We start from the raw sequence: 7605 nt of genomic DNA on the forward strand, positions 1-7605 counted from the left end.
ACATCCTCCTGTACACCAAACCATTGCTCCTTCAATCCTGGTCAGGATTCGAACCCTGGTCTGGCACATAATGGAAATCGATCGATGGATGTTTCTCGCTCTCTCCCCCTCTCCCCCTTTCTCTCACCCTGAAAATCAATAAAAACATATCCTCGGGTGAGGATTAAGAAGAAAAAAAAGGCTCTCAGGCATAGTGCTGAAGCACTGCCTAGTGTTCCTAAGTCCAAGAAAGCTGTGATGTGCCTTACGAGAAAATGGGTGTGTTAGATAAGCTTCCTACAGGCATGTTAGTAAATCAATAATAAATATTAAACCAGTGTCTTTAAATAGAAACACTCATAAAACATGGTTATGTATTGATCAGTGTGCAAATGTGATCAGAATCTGGCAAAAACCTTACCCGGCATTTCCCCAGGAGCAGTGGTTCAATAGTCACTAATTCAGTGCTTGCAGCAAATTTATGGACCATAACCACTAATAATGAGACTCAACTATATTTGATTCGATTGACGTTTTAAAGAATCATTCTGGCCCTAGCTGATTTTGCTCAGTGGTTAGAGCATCGGCCCTCGGACTGAAGGGTCCTGGGTCTAATTCCGGCCAAGGGCACGGACCTCAGTTGCAGGCTCAGTGGCCACCCTGGTCAGCATGTGAGCGGGAAGCAGCGTGTTTCTCTCGCATCAATGTTTCTCTCTCTGTCCCTCCCACTATCCTTGGGTGAGGGTTAAAAAAAAAAATCATTCTGATTGCTGTGCTGAGAATGGTTTAGACCAAGAGAAGCAGTTAGGAAGCCAGGAGACCAGCACATATGTAATTTAATTATTTTCTTCTAACCATGTTTTAAAAAGTAATAAGAAACAGGTGACTTTAACTTAAGTAATATACTTAATTTAACCCAATATATGTGGCTACCATATTGGTCAGATATAGAACAGATATTCCTTTGCTCATTCAACCAAGCAAGGTCTTGTTCTGGAAATACACAGGATGGAGTAAAGCTCAATCTCTGGTCTCAAAGTGAACATAGGTCAGCTAGGGAGACTAATATAATAGCTTGTGCTGAAGACTTCAAAACAAAGTGCTTTGAGAGGTTGAGTAGGGAGGACCCAGAGGAGGGAGGCTTCAGAGAGAAGAGGGACACTGAAGTTGGGACTTTAATAATGTGTAAGAATTTTGTGGGGGGAGATTAAAGATGGTGGTGGACTTGAGTGGAAGCTACAGGGACACTCTCCCGGGACCAAACTGGAATTACAACGAAAATATAGAAAAACCATTCTGAATAATCAACTGCAACTGAAGACAAGTGAACACCCTTATAACCAAGGAGGAAAAGTGGAGACTGCATAGAGACTCGTGGGAAATGCAGAGGTGCGAGAGGGCTCGCTGGGCTCCCACAGGCAGCAGCTGAAGCTCCAGAGGGATATTTCAGCTGTGAGGGTTCCTACTGAGGACTCTGGGGCCTAAACCCCAGGCTGGGCTTCCCAGCCCAGAGCACCTGAACTGAGAAAGGTGCCCACATATCATCTGGCTGTGAAAAGCAGCAGGGTTTCTTTCTGCTAGGGAGAGGTGGCTGTTGGAACTGCAGGCACCCTCTTAAAGGGCCAATGCACAAAGTCTCACAGTGCAGCCACTCACCTTGGGCTCCAGCAGAGGGAGGGCCGAGTGGACTAGAGCTGTGTGAGGAGAACCTAGGGTTGTGGGCTCTGGAGATAGAGCTCAGAAGGCACCCAACTGGATTCTTGTCCCGAGTCATTCCCCCAAACTGCAGAGGACATCTTTCTTAGGCAGACATTTTGCTGCCTTTGCTTGGGGATGGGGGAAGCAATTGCCCCACCCTGCAGGAAATCCTTTGGCCCTACCCAGAGGACTTTCCACAGCCTGAGGCTCATTAAGAGACTGATAACAACCAGCAGCCCCACCCTGTGGAATTTCTACAGCCTGAGGCTCATTAAGAGAATCAGATTAATCAGCCTGCAGGCAGAGGCAGACCTCAGAGTGCTTTGAGTGTTTGTCTGACCTGCTTCTGGACCGGGACCTTGGAAAAGCAGACTTTGGTGTGCATCTTGGACCTGTCCAAATGCACCCAGCCCCAGCAGAGGAAACCTCAAGCAGAGGGTTGTTGATAGCTGCAAACAGGGTACTCGGGGCCAGTCACAAACTGTGTCTGATATTGGCCTGAACCAGGGACCCTCCAAAAAGACTGAGAGTCCTAGCAGATCTACCTAATATATAAAAACAAACCCAAGCAGATAGCCAAAATGGGGAGACAAAAAAACAAGACCCAAATGAAAGAACAAGAGAAGTCTTCAGAAAAAGAGCTAAATGAAATGGAGATAAGCAATCTATCAGATATAGAGTTCAGAATACTGATTGTAAGAATGCTCAACAGCATGAAAAAAGATATGGAAACTATGAAGGAAATTAAGAGTGACATAGCAGAAATGAAGAATACATTGGAAGGAATAAACAGCAGATTAGAGGAAACTGAGGATCGGATCAGTGAATTAGAAGACGGTAGAAAAAAATCAGAGATCCAAAAAAGAAAAAAACAATTGAAAAACAGGAGGACAGTCTAAGGGAGTTGTGGGACAACATGAAATGTAACAATATTTGCATCATAGGAGTGCCAGAGAAGGTCGAAAGTAAGCAAGGGTTAGAGAACCTGTTTGGAGAAATAACGGCAGAAAACTTCCCTAACCTGGTCAAGGAAAAAGTCACAAGTTCATGAGGCACAGAGAGTCCCAAGCAAGAAGAATGCAAAGAGGCCCATGCCCAGACACATAATTAAAGTGCCAAAAATTCAAGATAAAGAGAAAATACTAAAGGCAGCAAGAGAAAAGCAATCTGTTACCTACAAAGGAGCTCCCATAAGGCTGTCAGATGACTTCTCATCAGAAATGCTACAGGCCAGAAGGGAAAGGCATGAAGTATTCAAGGTAATGCAAAACAAGGATCTGAAACCAAGACTACTCTATCCAGCAAGGCTATCATTCAAAATAGATGATGAAATAAGAAGCTTCCCAGATAAATAAATAAAAAAGCTAAAGGAGTTTATCACCACCAAACTAGCATTGCAGGAAATGTTAAAGGGACTGCTGTAATAATAAGAAATAGAGAACAAAACATAGGCATAAAGAATTAAAATGGCAATAAATAAGGACCTATCAATAATAACCTTAAGGACTTTAAGGGAGAGATCAACAGCCATACAGTCATAGTTGTGGACTTTAAAACCCCAATGACTTAACCGGGTAGATCTTCCAGATAAAAAGTCAACACAGAAACAGTAACTCTAAATGGCACAGTAGATCAGGTGGATTTAATTGATATTTGCAGAACATTTCACCCCAAAGCTGCAGAATATACATTCCTCTCAAGTGCACATGGGTCATTCTCAAAGATAGGCCACATGTTAGGACACAAAACAAGTCTTTACAAGTTCAAGAAGATTGAAATCACATCAAGCATTTCAGATCACAATGACATGAAATTAGAAATCAACTACAGTAAAAACACTCAAAAACATTCAAGCACATGGAGGCTAAATAACATGTTATTAAACAAAATAGGTTACAAATAAAATCAAGAAAGAAATCAAAAACTTCCCAGAAACAAATGAAAATGAACATACAAACAACCCAAAATCTATGGGACACAGCGAAAGCAGTCCTAAGAGGGAAGTTCATAGCACTGCAGGCCTACCTCAAAAAGCAAGAAAAATTTTTAGTAAACTGTCTAACCCTACAACTTAAAGAATTCGAAAGCTCCCCTGTGAACCTGTCCAGACCAGGGCTTTTGTTTGCTGGGAGTGAGTTTTTTAATTACTGCTTCAATTTCATGAGTTGTTAGTTGTCTATTCAGGTTTTCTGATTCTTCCTGATTTGGTTTTACATGATCTCACTCATATGTGGAATCTAATAAACAAAATAGGCTGAGGAACAAAATAGATCCAGAGACACAGAAGCATGGAACAGACAGAGATCTCAGTGGGAAGGCGGGGGTGGGGGAGTGGGTGGGAAGAGATTAATCAAAGAACTTATATGTTTATATGCATAACCCATGGACACAGATAATAGTGCCATGGACACAGGCAATAGTGTGGTGAAAGCCTGGTGGGGGGAGGGGCGTGGATGAGGGTTGGAGGGGATCAATGGGGGGAAAAAGGGGGATGTCTATAATACTTTCAACAATAAAGATTTTAAAAAAAGAGAATTCGGTGGGGAAGGGCACTCCAAGCAGTGAGAACTGCTTTTGCAAAGTCCCAGAGAAATGACATGTAGAGTGTCTCTGGGAAATGAAAACCGTTCTTTATGGCTGGATTGTAGGGTATGAAATGGGAGGGTAGAGGGTGGGGAAAGATGAGGCTCTTATCGACCAGTCTATGAAATGTAGCATTTATTCTGTTTAGCAGTGATGGGGAATGTTGAGACTTTTAAACTGTGATATGACCAGATCTGTGTTTTAAGCAGGTCTTTTAGGCAATGTAAAAAGGGTGGAAATAGGAGGCAGGAAGCCTGGCGGGGCGGGGCTCAGCGGTTGAGCATTGGCCTAGGATCCGGGAGATCGTGGTTTGTTCAATTCCCGGTCAGGGCACATGCCCGGGTTCCAGGCTTGATCCCCAGTTGGGGGCGTGCAGGAGGCTGCTGATCAATGACTCTCTCATCATTGATGTTTCTCTCTCTCTCCCTCTCCTTTCCTCTCTCTGAAATCAATAAAGATATATTTAAAAAAAAAAAATAGGAGGCAGGAAGATCCATTAAGGAAGGGAAGTGACTCTAGGATAGATCCAGGAAAGACCCATAGAGACTGAGAAGAGGGTCAGAGAAGAAGGAAGGCGAAGGGTGGTCCACAGTGTCCCATGCAGTAGATGTCAAGTAGAACAGGACATGCAAACCTTACCATCCCAAAGGCTGACCCTCCAGAATCCACTGAATAGCAAAGTGTTTGGGAGCCAGTAAGTGCTTAAAATGTATTGCGATGGCCCGGCCGGGCGTGGCTCAGCGGTTGAGCGTCGGCCTAGGATCTGGGAGATTGCAGTTCGATTCCCAGTCAGGGCACATGCACGGGTTGTGGGCTCGATCCCCAGTCGGGGGCCTGCAGGAGGCAGCCGATCAATGACTCATCATTGATGTTTCTATCTCTCTCTTTCTCCTTTTTTCTCTCTGAAATCAATAAAGATATATATATTTTTAAATTACTGAGATGGAACTAGGTTCAAGTCTTGGGCCACATGACTGTATGGCCTTGTTCAAAAATACTTAAATTTTCTAACCACAAAACAAGAGTAAAGATAATGCCAGCTTCACAGGGCTGTTGCGAGGATAGAATGGCTTACTGTAGTTAGTTCACTTTACATGGTACTTGGCATGTGCTGGCACTTAGTACAGATGGTAGCTTTATTATTATTTGATATCCTTTGAGTGCTCTGGGCCTCAGTTCCCTCACAAAAAGAGCTGCCTCTTGCTGTTAATAGGAACCAAAGAATATACGAGATGATTAAATTGTATTTGCACTTAAAGCTAAAGGCAAATGTTCCCCAAAAGATTAAACATGACTCCATGAATTCGACCCCTGGGAATATGTCTGAGAGAATGGAAACATGTACACGTGAAAACCTGTTCACAAATGTCCTCAGCATTCGTTCATATTCACAGCGTGAATGTTCACATTTTCTAATGCCAAAAAGTCCAAACACCCTGTCAACTGTGGTCTCTCCATACAATGGCATTTATTCAGCCATGAGAAGGAATGAAGCTCTGACACTTGGTACAATGTGGATGAACCTTGGAAATATGATGCTCGGTGAAAGAAGCCAGGCACATAAGACCACATATTGTATGATTCTGTTGATATGAAATGTTTAGAATAGGTAGATTCATAGGGACAGAAAGATTAGTTGCTGCCTAGGACTGGGGGAAATGGGGGGTGACTGCTAATGGGTGACGGGTTTTCTTTTTGGGGTGATGAAAATGTCCTAAAATGGATTGTCAGGATGTTTGCACAACTCTATGAATACACTAAAAGCCTTGAATTGTACATTTAAATGGGTAAATGTGAATTATATCTTAAGCAGTTACCAAAAACACAAAATAGGGAGAGACTATACCCAAGGCAACTTGGGAGAATTCAGACACATAATGAAACAACAGAGCGAAGGCAAGTACCTCTGTGCGGAGATGGGGAGGTCTCATCCCTCGTTTGCTGTAAAGCCTCATGAGGCGCATCTGAGACTAGGAGCCCACGAGTGTCCCTGGAGGTGTCATTGGCAGTCTTGCAGTGCAACTGCTTGTGTCACCTTTTCCTGGAGAATGTTCACTTTCTACAGATACCTCCCCTCCACATGAATGCACACACGCGGCCCCTTCCATGTCATCTGCCTCCTCCCTGGCTTCTGAGACTCACCTGTACTACAAAGCCAGCTGCCCTTTATTTTTAGTCCAGATTTTAACGTAACTGGGGCAGCTGCAGCACCTTAGACCCAGCACGCCTTCAGTGACAGGTTTCTTTGCACCTGGTGGCCCCTGCCACCAGCGTATCCTCCTGCTGCAGGGTTCCACGGCATTCCTGAGAGCTGTTTGCTTTCCAGGTTGTGCAGAAAACAGCCCAAAGGTGGGGAAAGAGGGCCCTCCTTCATCCCCTCTACACCCAGTGCCATCTGCTGGCAAAACGGTGGCATGGGGGACATGGCAAATTCTGTTTGCCTTCCTGACTTAGAGCCTGCATTACAGAGCCCTGGGGATAAAGTTCATCCCTCTAGTTTAGTTCTCTTAGGCCAGAGTTAAAATTGGGCTTGATTCCTACATTGAGACCTATAAGGAAAAGGGCACATATTTTAACTACTGAGCTTGATGCATTTTCACGAACCTCACTTCTTAGTGCAGCCAGCACCAGGTTAAGAAGACACAGAGTATGACCATTCTCCCAGCAGCCTCCTCTGTGCTCCCTTCCAATCACTGTCACCCACAAGGAGTCACTAAGATCCACTCCTAAGAATAGATTCCTTTTGCCTGTTTTTGTATTGTCTATTACAGGTTGGAGCCAGTTGGATCAATCACATGGTGTGCAGCTTTTGTAATGCAACATTCCAGGTGACTAAAGGGGTTTTGTCCCTTGGAGCAGAGCCTGAACCTCATGAAGGGTACCTCTCTCCTCCCACAATCCTCTGCCTCCTCCTTAGCCCCCCTCCTTCCATCAGGCTGATTCATCATTGGCTTGAAAGCCTCAAACAAAATCTTGTGATCATTTGGGGAGCTGCAGTTAACATCCCTGAGCACTTTCTTTGTGCCAGGCACCAGGATGAGCGATTTACACACATACCTCTCTTCACTCCCACTGGGAGCCTGTGCGCTTGCACCTAAAGCTGAATGGGGGAAGTAGCATGCTTGGAGTTGCAGAGCCAGTGGCCGGCAGACCCCAGCTCTTGTGCTGCTAGATTGACAGGCCCCTCTCTATCCAAGCTGCACTCCAGAGCCAGTGTGAGCCAGCACACACAAGGAGAGAGAGGAAGCTGTCATACTCAGGCTGTTCTTTGCACAGGACAGGAAGGAAGCCCTCCACCCCTGTGGAATCCACATTGTTGAGTCATTGATTTGTTTGAATTGTTGC

Source organism: Miniopterus schreibersii (assembly GCF_964146895.1).
Source record: "Miniopterus schreibersii genome assembly, chromosome: 3".
Taxonomy (NCBI): Eukaryota; Metazoa; Chordata; class Mammalia; order Chiroptera; family Miniopteridae; genus Miniopterus; species Miniopterus schreibersii.